Consider the following 24,305-nt stretch of genomic DNA (forward strand, 5'->3'; position numbering starts at 1 on the left):
CGACTTCGTGTTTCGAGCAATATCAAAACAAAGACGGCCGTTTCCGGCGTAATTTGACGCGCTAAATGCGATAAAACAAGTTTGAGGTCGCTAGCATGTATAGAAAAAAAGTTACCAACCGATATCTGAAAAACAAACAAACGGACTTCGACTTCGTGTTTCGAGCAATATCAAAACAAAGACGGCCGTTTCCGGCGTAATTTGACGCGCTAAATGCGATAAAACAAGTTTGAGGTCGCTAGCATGTATAGAAAAAAAGTTACCAACCGATATCTGAAAAACAAACAAACGGACTTCGACTTCGTGTTTCGAGCAATATCAAAACAAAGACGACCGTTTCCGGCGTAATTTGACGCGCTGAATGCGATAAAACAAGTTTTAGGTCGCTAGCATATATAGAAAAAAAGTTACCAACCGATATCTGTAAAACAAACAAACGGACTTCGACTTCGTGTTTCGAGCAATATCAAAACAAAGACGGCCGTTTCCGGCGTAATTTGACGCGCTAAATGCGATAAAACAAGTTTGAGGTCGCTAGCATGTATAGAAAAAAAGTTACCAACCGATATCTGAAAAACAAACAAACGGACTTCGACTTCGTGTTTCGAGCAATATCAAAACAAGGACGAACGTTTCCGGCGTAATTTGACGCGCTGAATGCGATAAAACAAGTTCTAGGTCGCTAGCATGAATAGAAAAAAAGTTACCAACCGATATCTGAAAAACAAACAAACGGACTTCGACTTCGTGTTTCGAGCAATATCAAAACAAAGACGACCGTTTCCGGCGGAATTTGACGCGCTGAATGCGATAAAACAAGTTTTAGGTCGCTAGCATGTATAGAAAAAAAGTTACCAACCGATATCTGAAAAACAAACAAACGGACTTCGACTGCGTGTTTCGAGCAATATCAAAACAAAGACGACCGTTTCCGGCGTAATTTGACGCGCTAAATGCGATAAAACAAGTTTTAGGTCGCTAGCATGTATAGAAAAAAAGTTACCAACCGATATCTGAATCACAAACAAACGGACTTCGACTTCGTGTTTCGAGCAATATCAAAACAAAGACGACCGTTTCCGGCGTAATTTGACGCGCTGAATGCGATAAAACAAGTTTGAGGTCGCTAGCATGTATAGAAAAAAAGTTACCAACCGATATCTGAAAAACAAACAAACGGACTTCGACTTCGTGTTTCGAGCAATATCAAAACAAAGACGACCGTTTCCGGCGTAATTTGACGCGCTGAATGCGATAAAACAAGTTTGAGGTCGCTAGCATGTATAGAAAAAAAGTTACCAACCGATATCTGAAAAACAAACAAACGGACTTCGACTTCGTGTTTCGAGCAATATCAAAACAAAGACGACCGTTTCCGGCGTAATTTGACGCGCTGAATGCGATAAAACAAGTTTTAGGTCGCTAGCATGTATAGAAGAAAAGTTACCAACCGATATCTGAAAAACAAACAAACGGACTTCGACTTCGTGTTTCGAGCAATATCAAAACAAAGACGGCCGTTTCCGGCGTAATTTGACGCGCTCAATGCGATAAAACAAGTTTGAGGTCGCTAGCATGTATAGAAAAAAAGTTACCAACCGATATCTGAAAAACAAACAAACGGACTTCGACTTCGTGTTTCGAGCAATATCAAAACAAAGACGACCGTTTCCGGCGTAATTTGACGCGCTGAATGCGATAAAACAAGTTTTAGGTCGCTAGCATGTATAGAAAAAAAGTTACCAACCGATATCTGAAAAACAAACAAACGGACTTCGACTTCGTGTTTCGAGCAATATCAAAAAAAAAGACGGCCGTTTCCGGCGTCATTTGACGCGCTGAATGCGATAAAACAAGTTTTAGGTCGCTAGCATGTATAGAAAAAAAGTTACCAATCGATATCTGAAAAACAAACAAACGGACTTCGACTTCGTGTTTCGAGCAATATCAAAACAAAGACGACCGTTTCCGGCGTAATTTGACGCGCTGAATGCGATGAAACAAGTTTTAGGTCGCTAGCATGTATAGAAAAAAAGTTACCAACCGATATCTGAAAAACAAACAAACGGACTTCGACTTCGTGTTTCGAGCAATATCGAAACAAAGACGACCGTTTCCGGCGTAATTTGGCGCGCTGAATGCGATAAAACAAGTTTGAGGTCGCTAGCATGTATAGAAAAAAAGTTACCAACCGATATCTGAAAAACAAACAAACGGACTTCGACTTCGTGTTTCGAGCAATATCAAAACAAAGACGACCGTTTCCGGCGTAATTTGACGCGCTGAATGCGATAAAACAAGTTTTAGGTCGCTAGCATGTATAGAAGAAAAGTTACCAACCGATATCTGAAAAACAAACAAACGGACTTCGACTTCGTGTTTCGAGCAATATCAAAACAAAGACGGCCGTTTCCGGCGTAATTTGACGCGCTCAATGCGATAAAACAAGTTTGAGGTCGCTAGCATGTATAGAAAAAAAGTTACCAACCGATATCTGAAAAACAAACAAACGGACTTCGACTTCGTGTTTCGAGCAATATCAAAACAAAGACGACCGTTTCCGGCGTAATTTGACGCGCTGAATGCGATAAAACAAGTTTTAGGTCGCTAGCATGTATAGAAAAAAAGTTACCAACCGATATCTGAAAAACAAACAAACGGACTTCGACTTCGTGTTTCGAGCAATATCAAAAAAAAAGACGGCCGTTTCCGGCGTCATTTGACGCGCTGAATGCGATAAAACAAGTTTTAGGTCGCTAGCATGTATAGAAAAAAAGTTACCAATCGATATCTGAAAAACAAACAAACGGACTTCGACTTCGTGTTTCGAGCAATATCAAAACAAGGACGAACGTTTCCGGCGTAATTTGACGCGCTGAATGCGATAAAACAAGTTCTAGGTCGCTAGCATGAATAGAAAAAAAGTTACCAACCGATATCTGAAAAACAAACAAACGGACTTCGACTTCGTGTTTCGAGCAATATCAAAACAAAGACGACCGTTTCCGGCGGAATTTGACGCGCTGAATGCGATAAAACAAGTTTTAGGTCGCTAGCATGTATAGAAAAGAAGTTACCAACCGATATCTGAAAAACAAACAAACGGACTTCGACTTCGTGTTTCGAGCAATATCGAAACAAAGACGACCGTTTCCGGCGTAATTTGACGCGCTGAATGCGATAAAACAAGTTTGAGGTCGCTAGCATGTATAGAAAAAAAGTTACCAACCGATATCTGAAAAACAAACAAACGGACTTCGACTTCGTGTTTCGAGCAATATCAAAACAAAGACGACCGTTTCCGGCGTAATTTGACGCGCTGAATGCGATAAAACAAGTTTTAGGTCGCTAGCATGTATAGAAGAAAAGTTACCAACCGATATCTGAAAAACAAACAAACGGACTTCGACTTCGTGTTTCGAGCAATATCAAAACAAAGACGGCCGTTTCCGGCGTAATTTGACGCGCTCAATGCGATAAAACAAGTTTGAGGTCGCTAGCATGTATAGAAAAAAAGTTACCAACCGATATCTGAAAAACAAACAAACGGACTTCGACTTCGTGTTTCGAGCAATATCAAAACAAAGACGACCGTTTCCGGCGTAATTTGACGCGCTGAATGCGATAAAACAAGTTTTAGGTCGCTAGCATGTATAGAAAAAAAGTTACCAACCGATATCTGAAAAACAAACAAACGGACTTCGACTTCGTGTTTCGAGCAATATCAAAAAAAAAGACGGCCGTTTCCGGCGTCATTTGACGCGCTGAATGCGATAAAACAAGTTTTAGGTCGCTAGCATGTATAGAAAAAAAGTTACCAATCGATATCTGAAAAACAAACAAACGGACTTCGACTTCGTGTTTCGAGCAATATCAAAACAAAGACGACCGTTTCCGGCGTAATTTGACGCGCTGAATGCGATGAAACAAGTTTTAGGTCGCTAGCATGTATAGAAAAAAAGTTACCAACCGATATCTGAAAAACAAACAAACGGACTTCGACTTCGTGTTTCGAGCAATATCGAAACAAAGACGACCGTTTCCGGCGTAATTTGGCGCGCTGAATGCGATAAAACAAGTTTTAGGTCGCTAGCATGTATAGAAAAGAAGTTACCAACCGATATCTGAAAAACAAACAAACGGACTTCGACTTCGTGTTTCGAGCAATATCGAAACAAAGACGACCGTTTCCGGCGTAATTTGACGCGCTGAATGCGATAAAACAAGTTTGAGGTCGCTAGCATGTATAGAAAAAAAGTTACCAACCGATATCTGAAAAACAAACAAACGGACTTCGACTTCGTGTTTCGAGCAATATCAAAACAAAGACGACCGTTCCCGGCGTAATTTGACGCGCTGAATGCGATAAAACAAGTTTTAGGTCGCTAGCATGTATAGAAAAAAAGTTACCAACCGATATCTGAAAAACAAACAAACGGACTTCGACTTCGTGTTTCGAGCAATATCAAAACAAAGACGGCCGTTTCCGGCGTAATTTGACGCGCTGAATGCGATAAAATAAGTTTGAGGTCGCTAGCATGTATAGAAAAAAAGTTACCAACCGATATCTGAAGAACAAACAAACGGACTTCGACTTCGTGTTTCGAGCAATATCGAAACAAAGACGACCGTTTCCGGCGTAATTTGACGCGCTGAATGCGATAAAAAAAGTTTTAGGTCGCTAGCATGTATAGAAGAAAAGTTACCAACCGATATCTGAAAAACAAACAAACGGACTTCGACTTCGTGTTTCGAGCAATATCAAAACAAAGACGGCCGTTTCCGGCGCAATTTGACGCGCTAAATGCGATAAAACAAGTTTGAGGTCGCTAGCATGTATAGAAAAAAAGTTACCGACCGATATCTGAAAAACAAACAAACGGACTTCGACTTCGTGTTTCGAGCAATATCAAAACAAAGACGACCGTTTCCGGCGTCATTTGACGCGCTGAATGCGATAAAACAAGTTTTAGGTCGCTAGCATGTATAGAAAAAAAGTTACCAATCGATATCTGAAAAACAAACAAACGGACTTCGACTTCGTGTTTCGAGCAATATCAAAACAAAGACGACCGTTTCCGGCGTAATTTGACGCGCTGAATGCGATGAAACAAGTTTTAGGTCGCTAGCATGTATAGAAAAAAAGTTACCAACCGATATCTGAAAAACAAACAAACGGACTTCGACTTCGTGTTTCGAGCAATATCAAAACAAAGACGGCCGTTTCCGGCGTAATTTGACGCGCTAAATGCGATAAAACAAGTTTGAGGTCGCTAGCATGTATAGAAAAAAAGTTACCAACCGATATCTGAAAAACAAACAAACGGACTTCGACTTCGTGTTTCGAGCAATATCAAAACAAAGACGACCGTTTCCGGCGTAATTTGACGCGCTGAATGCGATAAAACAAGTTTTAGGTCGCTAGCATGTATAGAAGAAAAGTTACCAACCGATATCTGAAAAACAAACAAACGGACTTCGACTTCGTGTTTCGAGCAATATCAAAACAAAGACGGCCGTTTCCGGCGTAATTTGACGCGCTAAATGCGATAAAACAAGTTTGAGGTCGCTAGCATGTATAGAAAAAAAGTTACCAACCGATATCTGAAAAACAAACAAACGGACTTCGACTTCGTGTTTCGAGCAATATCGAAACAAAGACGACCGTTTCCGGCGTAATTTGACGCGCTGAATGCGATAAAACAAGTTTTAGGTCGCTAGCATGTATAGAAAAAAAGTTACCAACCGATATCTGAAAAACAAACAAACGGACTTCGACTTCGTGTTTCGAGCAATATCAAAACAAAGACGACCGTTTCCGGCGTAATTTGACGCGCTGAATGCGATCAAACAAGTTTTAGGTCGCTAGCATGTATAGAAAAAAAGTTACCAACCGATATCTGAAAAACAAACAAACGGACTTCGACTTCGTGTTTCGAGCAATATCAAAACAAAGACGACCGTTTCCGGCGTAATTTGACGCGCTGAATGCGATAAAACAAGTTTTAGGTCGCTAGCATGTATAGAAAAAAAGTTACCAACCGATATCTGAAAAACAAACAAACGGACTTCGACTTCGTGTTTCGAGCAATATCAAAACAAAGACGACCGTTTCCGGCGTAATTTGACGCGCTGAATGCGATAAAACAAGTTTTAGGTCGCTAGCATGTATAGAAGAAAAGTTACCAACCGATATCTGAAAAACAAACAAACGGACTTCGACTTCGTGTTTCGAGCAATATCAAAACAAAGACGACCGTTTCCGGCGTAATTTGACGCGCTGAATGCGATAAAACAAGTTTTAGGTCGCTAGCATGTATAGAAGAAAAGTTACCAACCGATATCTGAAAAACAAACAAACGGACTTCGACTTCGTGTTTCGAGCAATATCAAAACAAAGACGGCCGTTTCCGGCGTAATTTGACGCGCTAAATGCGATAAAACAAGTTTGAGGTCGCTAGCATGTATAGAAAAAAAGTTACCAACCGATATCTGAAAAACAAACAAACGGACTTCGACTTCGTGTTTCGAGCAATATCAAAACAAAGACGACCGTTTCCGGCGTAATTTGACGCGCTGAATGCGATAAAACAAGTTTTAGGTCGCTAGCATGTATAGAAGAAAAGTTACCAACCGATATCTGAAAAACAAACAAACGGACTTCGACTTCGTGTTTCGAGCAATATCAAAACAAAGACGGCCGTTTCCGGCGTAATTTGACGCGCTAAATGCGATAAAACAAGTTTGAGGTCGCTAGCATGTATAGAAAAAAAGTTACCAACCGATATCTGAAAAACAAACAAACGGACTTCGACTTCGTGTTTCGAGCAATATCGAAACAAAGACGACCGTTTCCGGCGTAATTTGACGCGCTGAATGCGATAAAACAAGTTTTAGGTCGCTAGCATGTATAGAAAAAAAGTTACCTACCGATATCTGAAAAACAAACAAACGGACTTCGACTTCGTGTTTCGAGCAATATCAAAACAAAGACGGCCGTTTCCGGCGTCATTTGACGCGCTGAATGCGATAAAACAAGTTTTAGGTCGCTAGCATGTATAGAAAAAAAGTTACCAATCGATATCTGAAAAACAAACAAACGGACTTCGACTTCGTGTTTCGAGCAATATCAAAACAAAGACGACCGTTTCCGGCGTAATTTGACGCGCTGAATGCGATGAAACAAGTTTTAGGTCGCTAGCATGTATAGAAAAAAAGTTACCAACCGATATCTGAAAAACAAACAAACGGACTTCGACTTCGTGTTTCGAGCAATATCAAAACAAAGACGACCGTTTCCGGCGTAATTTGACGCGCTGAATGCGATAAAACAAGTTTTAGGTCGCTAGCATGTATAGAAGAAAAGTTACCAACCGATATCTGAAAAACAAACAAACGGACTTCGACTTCGTGTTTCGAGCAATATCAAAACAAAGACGGCCGTTTCCGGCGTAATTTGACGCGCTAAATGCGATAAAACAAGTTTGAGGTCGCTAGCATGTATAGAAAAAAAGTTACCAACCGATATCTGAAAAACAAACAAACGGACTTCGACTTCGTGTTTCGAGCAATATCGAAACAAAGACGACCGTTTCCGGCGTAATTTGACGCGCTGAATGCGATAAAACAAGTTTTAGGTCGCTAGCATGTATAGAAAAAAAGTTACCAACCGATATCTGAAAAACAAACAAACGGACTTCGACTTCGTGTTTCGAGCAATATCAAAACAAAGACGACCGTTTCCGGCGTAATTTGACGCGCTGAATGCGATCAAACAAGTTTTAGGTCGCTAGCATGTATAGAAAAAAAGTTACCAACCGATATCTGAAAAACAAACAAACGGACTTCGACTTCGTGTTTCGAGCAATATCAAAACAAAGACGACCGTTTCCGGCGTAATTTGACGCGCTGAATGCGATAAAACAAGTTTTAGGTCGCTAGCATGTATAGAAAAAAAGTTACCAACCGATATCTGAAAAACAAACAAACGGACTTCGACTTCGTGTTTCGAGCAATATCAAAACAAAGACGACCGTTTCCGGCGTAATTTGACGCGCTGAATGCGATAAAACAAGTTTTAGGTCGCTAGCATGTATAGAAGAAAAGTTACCAACCGATATCTGAAAAACAAACAAACGGACTTCGACTTCGTGTTTCGAGCAATATCAAAACAAAGACGACCGTTTCCGGCGTAATTTGACGCGCTGAATGCGATAAAACAAGTTTTAGGTCGCTAGCATGTATAGAAGAAAAGTTACCAACCGATATCTGAAAAACAAACAAACGGACTTCGACTTCGTGTTTCGAGCAATATCAAAACAAAGACGGCCGTTTCCGGCGTAATTTGACGCGCTAAATGCGATAAAACAAGTTTGAGGTCGCTAGCATGTATAGAAAAAAAGTTACCAACCGATATCTGAAAAACAAACAAACGGACTTCGACTTCGTGTTTCGAGCAATATCAAAACAAAGACGACCGTTTCCGGCGTAATTTGACGCGCTGAATGCGATAAAACAAGTTTTAGGTCGCTAGCATGTATAGAAGAAAAGTTACCAACCGATATCTGAAAAACAAACAAACGGACTTCGACTTCGTGTTTCGAGCAATATCAAAACAAAGACGGCCGTTTCCGGCGTAATTTGACGCGCTAAATGCGATAAAACAAGTTTGAGGTCGCTAGCATGTATAGAAAAAAAGTTACCAACCGATATCTGAAAAACAAACAAACGGACTTCGACTTCGTGTTTCGAGCAATATCGAAACAAAGACGACCGTTTCCGGCGTAATTTGACGCGCTGAATGCGATAAAACAAGTTTTAGGTCGCTAGCATGTATAGAAAAAAAGTTACCTACCGATATCTGAAAAACAAACAAACGGACTTCGACTTCGTGTTTCGAGCAATATCAAAACAAAGACGGCCGTTTCCGGCGTCATTTGACGCGCTGAATGCGATAAAACAAGTTTTAGGTCGCTAGCATGTATAGAAAAAAAGTTACCAATCGATATCTGAAAAACAAACAAACGGACTTCGACTTCGTGTTTCGAGCAATATCAAAACAAAGACGACCGTTTCCGGCGTAATTTGACGCGCTGAATGCGATGAAACAAGTTTTAGGTCGCTAGCATGTATAGAAAAAAAGTTACCAACCGATATCTGAAAAACAAACAAACGGACTTCGACTTCGTGTTTCGAGCAATATCGAAACAAAGACGACCGTTTCCGGCGTAATTTGACGCGCTGAATGCGATAAAACAAGTTTTAGGTCGCTAGCATGTATAGAAGAAAAGTTACCAACCGATATCTGAAAAACAAACAAACGGACTTCGACTTCGTGTTTCGAGCAATATCAAAACAAAGACGGCCGTTTCCGGCGCGATTTGACGCGCTAAATGCGATAAAACAAGTTTGAGTTCGCTAGCATGTATAGAAAAAAAGTTACCAACCGATATCTGAAAAACAAACAAACGGACTTCGACTTCGTGTTTCGAGCAATATCAAAACAAAGACGACCGTTTCCGGCGTAATTTGACGCGCTGAATGCGATAAAACAAGTTTTAGGTCGCTAGCATGTATAGAAAAAAAGTTACCAACCGATATCTGAAAAACAAACAAACGGACTTCGACTTCGTGTTTCGAGCAATATCAAAACAAAGACGGCCGTTTCCGGCGTAATTTGACGCGCTGAATGCGATAAAACAAGTTTGAGGTCGCTAGCATGTATAGAAAAAAAGTTACCAACCGATATCTGAAAAACAAACAAACGGACTTCGACTTCGTGTTTCAAGCAATATCAAAACAAAGACGACCGTTTCCGGCGTAATTTGACGCGCTGAATGCGATAAAACAAGTTTTAGGTCGCTAGCATGTATAGAAGAAAAGTTACCAACCGATATCTGAAAAACAAACAAACGGACTTCGACTTCGTGTTTTGAGCAATATCAAAACAAAGACGACCGTTTCCGGCGTAATTTGACGCGCTGAATGCGATAAAACAAGTTTTAGGTCGCTAGCATGTATAGAAAAAAAGTTACCAACCGATATCTGGAAAACAAACAAACGGACTTCGACTTCGTGTTTCGAGCAATATCAAAACAAAGACGGCCGTTTCCGGCGTCATTTGACGCGCTGAATGCGATAAAACAAGTTTTAGGTCGCTAGCATGTATAGAAAAAAAGTTACCAATCGATATCTGAAAAACAAACAAACGGACTTCGACTTCGTGTTTCGAGCAATATCAAAACAAAGACGGCCGTTTCCGGCGTAATTTGACGCGCTGAATGCGATAAAACAAGTTTGAGGTCGCTAGCATGTATAGAAAAAAAGTTACCAACCGATATCTGAAAAACAAACAAACGGACTTCGACTTCGTGTTTCAAGCAATATCAAAACAAAGACGACCGTTTCCGGCGTAATTTGACGCGCTGAATGCGATAAAACAAGTTTTAGGTCGCTAGCATGTATAGAAGAAAAGTTACCAACCGATATCTGAAAAACAAACAAACGGACTTCGACTTCGTGTTTTGAGCAATATCAAAACAAAGACGACCGTTTCCGGCGTAATTTGACGCGCTGAATGCGATAAAACAAGTTTTAGGTCGCTAGCATGTATAGAAAAAAAGTTACCAACCGATATCTGGAAAACAAACAAACGGACTTCGACTTCGTGTTTCGAGCAATATCAAAACAAAGACGGCCGTTTCCGGCGTCATTTGACGCGCTGAATGCGATAAAACAAGTTTTAGGTCGCTAGCATGTATAGAAAAAAAGTTACCAATCGATATCTGAAAAACAAACAAACGGACTTCGACTTCGTGTTTCGAGCAATATCAAAACAAAGACGACCGTTTCCGGCGTAATTTGACGCGCTGAATGCGATGAAACAAGTTTTAGGTCGCTAGCATGTATAGAAAAAAAGTTACCAACCGATATCTGAAAAACAAACAAACGGACTTCGACTTCGTGTTTCGAGCAATATCGAAACAAAGACGACCGTTTCCGGCGTAATTTGGCGCGCTGAATGCGATAAAACAAGTTTTAGGTCGCTAGCATGTATAGAAAAAAAGTTACCAACCGATATCTGAAAAACAAACAAACGGACTTCGACTTCGTGTTTCGAGCAATATCGAAACAAAGACGACCGTTTCCGGCGTAATTTGACGCGCTGAATGCGATAAAACAAGTTTGAGGTCGCTAGCATGTATAGAAAAAAAGTTACCAACCGATATCTGAAAAACAAACAAACGGACTTCGACTTCGTGTTTCGAGCAATATCAAAACAAAGACGACCGTTCCCGGCGTAATTTGACACGCTGAATGCGATAAAACGAGTTTTAGGTCGCTAGCATGTATAGAAAAAAAGTTACCAATCGATATCTGAAAAACAAACAAACGGACTTCGACTTCGTGTTTCGAGCAATATCAAAACAAAGACGACCGTTTCCGGCGTAATTTGACGCGCTGAATGCGATAAAATAAGTTTGAGGTCGCTAGCATGTATAGAAAAAAAGTTACCAATCGATATCTGAAAAACAAACAAACGGACTTCGACTTCGTGTTTCGAGCAATATCAAAACAAAGACGACCGTTTCCGGCGTAATTTGACGCGCTGAATGCGATGAAACAAGTTTTAGGTCGCTAGCATGTATAGAAAAAAAGTTACCAACCGATATCTGAAAAACAAACAAACGGACTTCGACTTCGTGTTTCGAGCAATATCGAAACAAAGACGACCGTTTCCGGCGTAATTTGGCGCGCTGAATGCGATAAAACAAGTTTTAGGTCGCTAGCATGTATAGAAAAAAAGTTACCAACCGATATCTGAAAAACAAACAAACGGACTTCGACTTCGTGTTTCGAGCAATATCGAAACAAAGACGACCGTTTCCGGCGTAATTTGACGCGCTGAATGCGATAAAACAAGTTTGAGGTCGCTAGCATGTATAGAAAAAAAGTTACCAACCGATATCTGAAAAACAAACAAACGGACTTCGACTTCGTGTTTCGAGCAATATCAAAACAAAGACGACCGTTCCCGGCGTAATTTGACACGCTGAATGCGATAAAACGAGTTTTAGGTCGCTAGCATGTATAGAAAAAAAGTTACCAATCGATATCTGAAAAACAAACAAACGGACTTCGACTTCGTGTTTCGAGCAATATCAAAACAAAGACGACCGTTTCCGGCGTAATTTGACGCGCTGAATGCGATAAAATAAGTTTGAGGTCGCTAGCATGTATAGAAAAAAAGTTACCAACCGATATCTGAAAAACAAACAAACGGACTTCGACTTCGTGTTTCGAGCAATATCAAAACAAAGACGGCCGTTTCCGGCGTAATTTGACGCGCTGAATGCGATAAAACAAGTTTTAGGTCGCTAGCATGTATAGAAAAAAAGTTACCAACCGATATCTGAAAAACAAACAAACGGACTTCGACTTCGTGTTTCGAGCAATATCAAAACAATGACGACCGTTTCCGGCGTAATTTGACGCGCTGAATGCGATAAAACAAGTTTTAGGTCGCTAGCATGTATAGAAGAAAAGTTACCAACCGATATCTGAAAAACAAACAAACGGACTTCGACTTCGTGTTTCGAGCAATATCAAAACAAAGACGACCGTTTCCGGCGTAATTTGACGCGCTGAATGCGATAAAACAAGTTTTAGGTCGCTAGCATGTATAGAAGAAAAGTTACCAACCGATATCTGAAAAACAAACAAACGGACTTCGACTTCGTGTTTCGAGCAATATCAAAACAAAGACGACCGTTTCCGGCGTAATTTGACGCGCTGAATGCAATAAAACAAGTTTTAGGTCGCTAGCATGTATAGAAGAAAAGTTACCAACCGATATCTGAAAAACAAACAAACGGACTTCGACTTCGTGTTTCGAGCAATATCAAAACAAAGACGGCCGTTTCCGGCGTAATTTGACGCGCTAAATGCGATAAAACAAGTTTGAGGTCGCTAGCATGTATAGAAAAAAAGTTACCAACCGATATCTGAAAAACAAACAAACGGACTTCGACTTCGTGTTTCGAGCAATATCAAAACAAAGACGACCGTTTCCGGCGTAATTTGACGCGCTGAATGCGATAAAACAAGTTTTAGGTCGCTAGCATGTATAGAAAAAAAGTTACCAACCGATATCTGGAAAACAAACAAACGGACTTCGACTTCGTGTTTCGAGCAATATCAAAACAAAGACGGCCGTTTCCGGCGTCATTTGACGCGCTGAATGCGATAAAACAAGTTTTAGGTCGCTAGCATGTATAGAAAAAAAGTTACCAATCGATATCTGAAAAACAAACAAACGGACTTCGACTTCGTGTTTCGAGCAATATCAAAACAAAGACGACCGTTTCCGGCGTAATTTGACGCGCTGAATGCGATGAAACAAGTTTTAGGTCGCTAGCATGTATAGAAAAAAAGTTACCAACCGATATCTGAAAAACAAACAAACGGACTTCGACTTCGTGTTTCGAGCAATATCGAAACAATGACGACCGTTTCCGGCGTAATTTGACGCGCTGAATGCGATAAAACAAGTTTTAGGTCGCTAGCATGTATAGAAGAAAAGTTACCAACCGATATCTGAAAAACAAACAAACGGACTTCGACTTCGTGTTTCGAGCAATATCAAAACAAAGACGACCGTTCCCGGCGTAATTTGACGCGCTGAATGCGATAAAACGAGTTTTAGGTCGCTAGCATGTATAGAAAAAAAAGTTACCAATCGATATCTGAAAAACAAACAAACGGACTTCGACTTCGTGTTTCGAGCAATATCAAAACAAAGACGACCGTTTCCGGCGTAATTTGACGCGCTGAATGCGATAAAATAAGTTTGAGGTCGCTAGCATGTATAGAAAAAAAGTTACCAACCGATATCTGAAAAACAAACAAACGGACTTCGACTTCGTGTTTCGAGCAATATCAAAACAAAGACGGCCGTTTCCGGCGTAATTTGACGCGCTGAATGCGATAAAACAAGTTTTAGGTCGCTAGCATGTATAGAAAAAAAGTTACCAACCGATATCTGAAAAACAAACAAACGGACTTCGACTTCGTGTTTCGAGCAATATCAAAACAAAGACGACCGTTTCCGGCGTAATTTGACGCGCTGAATGCGATAAAACAAGTTTTAGGTCGCTAGCATGTATAGAAGAAAAGTTACCAACCGATATCTGAAAAACAAACAAACGGACTTCGACTTCGTGTTTCGAGCAATATCAAAACAAAGACGACCGTTTCCGGCGTAATTTGACGCGCTGAATGCGATAAAACAAGTTTTAGGTCGCTAGCATGTATAGAAGAAAAGTTACCAACCGATATCTGAAAAACAAACAAACGGACTTCGACTTCGTGTTTCGAGCAATATCAAAACAAAGACGGCCGTTTCCGGCGTAATTTGACGCGCTAAATGCGATAAAACAAGTTTGAGGTCGCTAGCATGTATAGAAAAAAAGTTACCAACCGATATCTGAAAAACAAACAAACGGACTTCGACTTCGTGTTTCGAGCAATATCAAAACAAAGACGACCGTTTCCGGCGTAATTTGACGCGCTGAATGCGATAAAACAAGTTTTAGGTCGCTAGCATGTATAGAAGAAAAGTTACCAACCGATATCTGAAAAACAAACAAACGGACTTCGACTTCGTGTTTCGAGCAATATCAAAACAAAGACGACCGTTTCCGGCGTAATTTGACGCGCTGAATGCGATAAAACAAGTTTTAGGTCGCTAGCATGTATAGAAGAAAAGTTACCAACCGATATCTGAAAAACAAACAAACGGACTTCGACTTCGTGTTTCGAGCAATATCAAAACAAAGACGGCCGTTTCCGGCGTAATTTGACGCGCTAAATGCGATAAAACAAGTTTGAGGTCGCTAGCATGTATAGAAAAAAAGTTACCAACCGATATCTGAAAAACAAACAAACGGACTTCGACTTCGTGTTTCGAGCAATATCAAAACAAAGACGACCGTTTCCGGCGTAATTTGACGCGCTGAATGCGATAAAACAAGTTTTAGGTCGCTAGCATGTATAGAAAAAAAGTTATCAACCGATATCTGGAAAACAAACAAACGGACTTCGACTTCGTGTTTCGAGCAATATCAAAACAAAGACGGCCGTTTCCGGCGTCATTTGACGCGCTGAATGCGATAAAACAAGTTTTAGGTCGCTAGCATGTATAGAAAAAAAGTTACCAATCGATATCTGAAAAACAAACAAACGGACTTCGACTTCGTGTTTCGAGCAATATCAAAACAAAGACGACCGTTTCCGGCGTAATTTGACGCGCTGAATGCGATGAAACAAGTTTTAGGTCGCTAGCATGTATAGAAAAAAAGTTACCAACCGATATCTGAAAAACAAACAAACGGACTTCGACTTCGTGTTTCGAGCAATATCGAAACAAAGACGACCGTTTCCGGCGTAATTTGGCGCGCTGAATGCGATAAAACAAGTTTTAGGTCGCTAGCATGTATAGAAAAAAAGTTACCAACCGATATCTGAAAAACAAACAAACGGACTTCGACTTCGTGTTTCGAGCAATATCGAAACAAAGACGACCGTTTCCGGCGTAATTTGACGCGCTGAATGCGATAAAACAAGTTTGAGGTCGCTAGCATGTATAGAAAAAAAGTTACCAACCGATATCTGAAAAACAAACAAACGGACTTCGACTTCGTGTTTCGAGCAATATCAAAACAAAGACGACCGTTCCCGGCGTAATTTGACGCGCTGAATGCGATAAAACGAGTTTTAGGTCGCTAGCATGTATAGAAAAAAAGTTACCAATCGATATCTGAAAAACAAACAAACGGACTTCGACTTCGTGTTTCGAGCAATATCAAAACAAAGACGACCGTTTCCGGCGTAATTTGACGCGCTGAATGCGATAAAATAAGTTTGAGGTCGCTAGCATGTATAGAAAAAAAGTTACCAACCGATATCTGAAGAACAAACAAACGGACTTCGACTTCGTGTTTCGAGCAATATCGAAACAAAGACGACCGTTTCCGGCGTAATTTGACGCGCTGAATGCGATAAAACAAGTTTTAGGTCGCTAGCATGTATAGAAAAAAAGTTACCAACCGATATCTGAAGAACAAACAAACGGACTTCGACTTCGTGTTTCGAGCAATATCGAAACAAAGACGACCGTTTCCGGCGTAATTTGACGCGCTGAATGCGATAAAACAAGTTTTAGGTCGCTAGCATGTATAGAAAAAAAGTTACCAACCGATATCTGAAAAACAAACAAACGGACTTCGACTTCGTGTTTCGAGCAATATCAAAACAAAGACGACCGTTTCCGGCGTAATTTGACGCGCTGAATGCGATAAAACAAGTTTTAGGTCGCTAGCATGTATAGAAAAAAAGTTACCAACCGATATCTGAAAAACAAACAAACGGACTTCGACTTCGTGTTTCGAGCAATATCAAAACAAAGACGACCGTTTCCGGCGTAATTTGACGCGCTGAATGCGATAAAACAAGTTTTAGGTCGCTAGCATGTATAGAAGAAAAGTTACCAACCGATATCTGAAAAACAAACAAACGGACTTCGACTTCGTGTTTCGAGCAATATCAAAACAAAGACGGCCGTTTCCGGCGCAATTTGACGCGCTAAATGCGATAAAACAAGTTTGAGGTCGCTAGCATGTATAGAAAAAAAGTTACCGACCGATATCTGAAAAACAAACAAACGGACTTCGACTTCGTGTTTCGAGCAATATCAAAACAAAGACGACCGTTTCCGGCGTCATTTGACGCGCTGAATGCGATAAAACAAGTTTTAGGTCGCTAGCATGTATAGAAAAAAAGTTACCAATCGATATCTGAAAAACAAACAAACGGACTTCGACTTCGTGTTTCGAGCAATATCAAAACAAAGACGACCGTTTCCGGCGTAATTTGACGCGCTGAATGCGATGAAACAAGTTTTAGGTCGCTAGCATGTATAGAAAAAAAGTTACCAACCGATATCTGAAAAACAAACAAACGGACTTCGACTTCGTGTTTCGAGCAATATCGAAACAAAGACGACCGTTTCCGGCGTAATTTGGCGCGCTGAATGCGATAAAACAAGTTTTAGGTCGCTAGCATGTATAGAAAAAAAGTTACCAACCGATATCTGAAAAACAAACAAACGGACTTCGACTTCGTGTTTCGAGCAATATCAAAACAAAGACGACCGTTTCCGGCGTAATTTGACGCGCTGAATGCGATAAAACAAGTTTTAGGTCGCTAGCATGTATAGAAGAAAAGTTACCAACCGATATCTGAAAAACAAACAAACGGACTTCGACTTCGTGTTTCGAGCAATATCGAAACAAAGACGACCGTTTCCGGCGTAATTTGACGCGCTGAATGCGATAAAACAAGTTTTAGGTCGCTAGCATGTATAGAAAAAAAGTTACCAACCGATATCTGAAGAACAAACAAACGGACTTCGACTTCGTGTTTCGAGCAATATCGAAACAAAGACGACCGTTTCCGGCGTAATTTGACGCGCTGAATGCGATAAAACAAGTTTTAGGTCGCTAGCATGTATAGAAAAAAAGTTACCAACCGATATCTGAAAAACAAACAAACGGACTTCGACTTCGTGTTTCGAGCAATATCAAAACAAAGACGACCGTTTCCGGCGTAATTTGACGCGCTGAATGCGATGAAACAAGTTTTAGGTCGCTAGCATGTATAGAAAAAAAGTTACCAACCGATATCTGAAAAACAAACAAACGGACTTCGACTTCGTGTTTCGAGCAATATCGAAACAAAGACGACCGTTTCCGGCGTAATTTGGCGCGCTGAATGCGATAAAACAAGTTTTAGGTCGCTAGCATGTATAGAAAAAAAGTTACCAACCGATATCTGAAAAACAAACAAACGGACTTCGACTTCGTGTTTCGAGCAATATCAAAACAAAGACGACCGTTTCCGGCGTAATTTGACGCGCTGAATGCGATAAAACAAGTTTTAGGTCGCTAGCATGTATAGAAGAAAAGTTACCAACCGATATCTGAAAAACAAACAAACGGACTTCGACTTCGTGTTTCGAGCAATATCGAAACAAAGACGACCGTTTCCGGCGTAATTTGACGCGCTGAATGCGATAAAACAAGTTTTAGGTCGCTAGCATGTATAGAAAAAAAGTTACCAACCGATATCTGAAGAACAAACAAACGGACTTCGACTTCGTGTTTCGAGCAATATCGAAACAAAGACGACCGTTTCCGGCGTAATTTGACGCGCTGAATGCGATAAAACAAGTTTTAGGTCGCTAGCATGTACAGAAAAAAAGTTACCAACCGATATCTGAAAAACAAACAAACGGACTTCGACTTCGTGTTTCGAGCAATATCAAAACAAAGACGACCGTTTCCGGCGTAATTTGACGCGCTGAATGCGATAAAACAAGTTTTAGGTCGCTAGCATGTATAGAAAAAAAGTTACCAACCGATATCTGAAAAACAAACAAACGGACTTCGACTTCGTGTTTCGAGCAATATCGAAACAAAGACGACCGTTTCCGGCGTAATTTGACGCGCTGAATGCGATAAAACAAGTTTTAGGTCGCTAGCATGTATAGAAGAAAAGTTACCAACCGATATCTGAAAAACAAACAAACGGACTTCGACTTCGTGTTTCGAGCAATATCAAAACAAAGACGGCCGTTTCCGGCGCAATTTGACGCGCTAAATGCGATAAAACAAGTTTGAGGTCGCTAGCATGTATAGAAAAAAAGTTACCAACCGATATCTGAAAAACAAACAAACGGACTTCGACTTCGTGTTTCGAGCAATATCAAAACAAAGACGACCGTTTCCGGCGTCATTTGACGCGCTGAATGCGATAAAACAAGTTTTAGGTCGCTAGCATGTATAGAAAAAAAGTTACCAATCGATATCTGAAAAACAAACAAACGGACTTCGACTTCGTGTTTCGAGCAATATCAAAACAAAGAAGACCGTTTCCGGCGTAATTTAACGCGCTGAATGCGATGAAACAAGTTTTAGGTCGCTAGCATGTATAGAAAAAAAGTTACCAACCGATATCTGAAAAACAAACAAACGGACTTCGACTTCGTGTTTCGAGCAATATCGAAACAAAGACGACCGTTTCCGGCGTAATTTGGCGCGCTAAATGCGATAAAACAAGTTTTAGGTCGCTAGCATGTATAGAAAAAAAGTTACCAACCGATATCTGAAAAACAAACAAACGGACTTCGACTTCGTGTTTCGAGCAATATCAAAACAAAGACGACCGTTTCCGGCGTAATTTGACGCGCTGAATGCGATAAAACAAGTTTGAGGTCGCTAGCATGTATAGAAAAAAAGTTACCAACCGATATCTGAAAAACAAACAAACGGACTTCGACTTCGTGTTTCGAGCAATATCAAAACAAAGACGACCGTTTCCGGCGTAATTTGACGCGCTGAATGCGATAAAACAAGTTTTAGGTCGCTAGCATGTATAGAAGAAAAGTTACCAACCGATATCTGAAAAACAAACAAACGGACTTCGACTTCGTGTTTCGAGCAATATCAAAACAAAGACGACCGTTTCCGGCGTAATTTGACGCGCTGAATGCGATGAAACAAGTTTTAGGTCGCTAGCATGTATAGAAAAAAAGTTACCAACCGATATCTGAAAAACAAACAAACGGACTTCGACTTCGTGTTTCGAGCAATATCAAAACAAAGACGACCGTTTTCGGCGTAATTTGACGCGCTGAATGCGATAAAACAAGTTTTAGGTCGCTAGCATGTATAGAAAAAAAGTTACCAACCGATATCTGAAAAACAAACAAACGGACTTCGACTTCGTGTTTCGAGCAATATCAAAACAAAGACGACCGTTTCCGGCGTAATTTGACGCGCTGAATGCGATCAAACAAGTTTCAGGTCGCTAGCATGTATAGAAAAAAAGTTACCAACCGATATCTGAAAAACAAACAAACGGACTTCGACTTCGTGTTTCGAGCAATATCAAAACAAAGACGACCGTTTCCGGCGTAATTTGACGCGCTGAATGCGATAAAACAAGTTTTAGGTCGCTAGCATGTATAGAAAAAAAGTTACCAACCGATATCTGAAAAACAAACAAACGGACTTCGACTTCGTGTTTCGAGCAATATCAAAACAAAGACGGCCGTTTCCGGCGTAATTTGACGCGCTGAATGCGATAAAACAAGTTTGAGGTCGCTAGCATGTATCGAAAAAAAGTTACCAACCGATATCTGAAAAACAAACAAACGGACTTCGTTTTCGTGTTTCGAGCAATATCAAAACAAAGACGACCGTTTCCGGCGTAATTTGACGCGCTGAATGCGATAAAACAAGTTTTAGGTCGCTAGCATGTATAGAAAAAAAGTTACCAATCGATATCTGAAAAACAAACAAACGGACTTCGACTTCGTGTTTCGAGCAATATCAAAACAAAGACGACCGTTTCCGGCGTAATTTGACGCGCTGAATGCGATGAAACAAGTTTTAGGTCGCTAGCATGTATAGAAAAAAAGTTACCAACCGATATCTGAAAAACAAACAAACGGACTTCGACTTCGTGTTTCGAGCAATATCAAAACAAAGACGACCGTTTCCGGCGTAATTTGGGGCGCTGAATGCGATAAAACAAGTTTTAGGTCGCTAGCATGTATAGAAAAAAAGTTACCAACCGATATCTGAAAAACAAACAAACGGACTTCGACTTCGTGTTTCGAGCAATATCAAAACGAAGACGACCGTTTCCGGCGTAATTTGACGCGCTGAATGCGATGAAACGAGTTTTAGGTCGCTAGCTTGTATAGAAAAAAAGTTACCAACCGATATCTGAAAAAAAAACAAACGGACTTCGACTTCGTGTTTCGAGCAATATCAAAACAAAGACGACCGTTTCCGGCGTAATTTGACGCGCTGAATGCGATAAAACAAGTTTTAGGTCGCTAGCATGTATAGAAAAAAAGTTACCAACCGATATCTGAAAAACAAACAAACGGACTTCGACTTCGTGTTTCGAGCAATATCAAAACAAAGACGACCGTTTTCGGCGTAATTTGACGCGCTGAATGCGATAAAACAAGTTTTAGGTCGCTAGCATGTATAGAAAAAAAGTTACCAACCGATATCTGAAAAACAAACAAACGGACTTCGACTTCGTGTTTCGAGCAATATCAAAACAAAGACGGCCGTTTCCGGCGTAATTTGACGCGCTGAATGCGATAAAACAAGTTTGAGGTCGCTAGCATGTATAGAAAAAAAGTTACCAACCGATATCTGAAAAACAAACAAACGGACTTCGACTTCGTGTTTCGAGCAATATCAAAACAAAGACGACCGTTTCCGGCGTAATTTGACGCGCTGAATGCGATAAAACAAGTTTTAGGTCGCTAGCATGTATAGAAAAAAAGTTACCAATCGATATCTGAAAAACAAACAAACGGACTTCGACTTCGTGTTTCGAGCAATATCAAAACAAAGACGACCGTTTCCGGCGTAATTTGACGCGCTGAATGCGATGAAACAAGTTTTAGGTCGCTAGCATGTATAGAAAAAAAGTTACCAACCGATATCTGAAAAACAAACAAACGGACTTCGACTTCGTGTTTCGAGCAATATCAAAACAAAGACGACCGTTTCCGGCGTAATTTGGGGCGCTGAATGCGATAAAACAAGTTTGAGGTCGCTAGCATGTATAGAAAAAAAATTACCAACCGATATCTGAAAAACAAACAAACGGACTTCGACTTCGTGTTTCGAGCAATATCAAAACAAAGACGACCGTTTCCGGCGTAATTTGACGCGCTGAATGCGATAAAACAAGTTTTAGGTCGCTAGCATGTATAGAAAAAAAGTTACCAATCGATATCTGAAAAACAAACAAACGGACTTCGACTTCGTGTTTCGAGCAATATCAAAACAAAGACGACCGTTTCCGGCGTAATTTGACGCGCTGAATGCGATGAAACAAGTTTTAGGTCGCTAGCATGTATAGAAAAAAAGTTACCAACCGATATCTGAAAAACAAACAAACGGACTTCGACTTCGTGTTTCGAGCAATATCAAAACAAAGACGACCGTTTCCGGCGTAATTTGGGGCGCTGAATGCGATAAAACAAGTTTTAGGTCGCTAGCATGTATAGAAAAAAAGTTACCAACCGATATCTGAAAAACAAACAAACGGACTTCGACTTCGTGTTTCGAGCAATATCAAAACGAAGACGACCGTTTCCGGCGTAATTTGACGCGCTGAATGCGATAAAACGAGTTTTAGGTCGCTAGCATGTATAGAAAAAAAGTTACCAACCGATATCTGAAAAAAAAACAAACGGACTTCGACTTCGTGTTTCGAGCAATATCAAAACAAAGACGACCGTTTCCGGCGTAATTTAAAGCGCTGAATGCGATAAAACAAGTTTTAGGTTGCTAGCATGTATAGAAAAAAAGTTACCAACCGATATCTGAAAAACAAACAAACGGACTTCGACTTCGTGTTTCGAGCAATATCAAAACAAAGACGACCGTTTCCGGCGTAATTTGACGCGCTGAATGCGATAAAACAAGTTTTAGGTCGCTAGCATGTATAGAAAAAAAGTTACCAACCGATATCTGAAAAACAAACAAACGGACTTCGACTTCGTGTTTCGAGCAATATCAAAACAAAGACGACCGTTTCCGGCGTAATTTGACGCGCTGAATGCGATAAAACAAGTTTTAGGTCGCTAGCATGTATAGAAAAAAAGTTACCAACCGATATCTGAAAAACAAACAAACGGACTTCGACTTCGTGTTTCGAGCAATATCAAAACAAAGACGACCGTTTCCGGCGTAATTTGACGCGCTGAATGCGATCAAACAAGTTTTAGGTCGCTAGCATGTATAGAAAAAAAGTTACCAACCGATATCTGAAAAACAAACAAACGGACTTCGACTTCGTGTTTCGAGCAATATCAAAACAAAGACGACCGTTTCCGGCGTAATTTGACGCGCTGAATGCGATAAAACAAGTTTTAGGTCGCTAGCATGTTTAGAAAAAAAGTTACCAACCGATATCTGAAAAACAAACAAACGGACTTCGACTTCGTGTTTCGAGCAATATCAAAACAAAGACGACCGTTTCCGGCGTAATTTGACGCGCTGAATGCGATAAAACAAGTTTTAGGTCGCTAGCATGTATAGAAAAAAAGTGACCAACCGATATCTGAAAAACAAACAAACGGACTTCGACTTCGTGTTTCGAGCAATATCAGAACAAAGACGACCGTTTCCGGCGTAATTTGACGCGCTGAATGCGATAAAACAAGTTTTAGGTCGCTAGCATGTATAGAAAAAAAGTTACCAACCGATATCTGAAAAACAAACAAACGGACTTCGACTTCGTGTTTCGAGCAATATCAAAACAAAGACGACCGTTTCCGGCGTAATTTGACGCGCTGAATGCGATAAAACAAGTTTTAGGTCGCTAGCATGTATAGAAAAAAAGTTACCAACCGATATCTGAAAAACAAACAAACGGACTTCGACTTCGTGTTTCGAGCAATATCAAAACAAAGACGGCCGTTTCCGGCGTCATTTGACGCGCTGAATGCGATAAAACAAGTTTTAGGTCGCTAGCATGTATAGAAAAAAAGTTACCAACCGATATCTGAAAAACAAACAAACGGACTTCGACTTCGTGTTTCGAGCAATATCGAAACAAAGACGACCGTTTCCGGCGTAATTTGACGCGCTGAATGCGATAAAACAAGTTTTAGGTCGCTAGCATGTATAGAAAAAAAGTTACCAACCGATATCTGAAGAACAAACAAACGGACTTCGACTTCGTGTTTCGAGCAATATCGAAACAAAGACGACCGTTTCCGGCGTAATTTGACGCGCTGAATGCGATAAAACAAGTTTTAGGTCGCTAGCATGTATAGAAAAAAAGTTACCAACCGATATCTGAAAAACAAACAAACGGACTTCGACTTCGTGTTTCGAGCAATATCAAAACAAAGACGACCGTTTCCGGCGTAATTTGACGCGCTGAATGCGATAAAACAAGTTTTAGGTCGCTAGCATGTATAGAAAAAAAGTTACCAACCGATATCTGAAAAACAAACAAACGGACTTCGACTTCGTGTTTCGAGCAATATCGAAACAAAGACGACCGTTTCCGGCGTAATTTGACGCGCTGAATGCGATAAAACAAGTTTTAGGTCGCTAGCATGTATAGAAGAAAAGTTACCAACCGATATCTGAAAAACAAACAAACGGACTTCGACTTCGTGTTTCGAGCAATATCAAAAC

The sequence above is a fragment of the Diprion similis genome, chromosome 5 (assembly GCF_021155765.1).
Source record: "Diprion similis isolate iyDipSimi1 chromosome 5, iyDipSimi1.1, whole genome shotgun sequence".
Classification (NCBI taxonomy): Eukaryota; Metazoa; Arthropoda; class Insecta; order Hymenoptera; family Diprionidae; genus Diprion; species Diprion similis.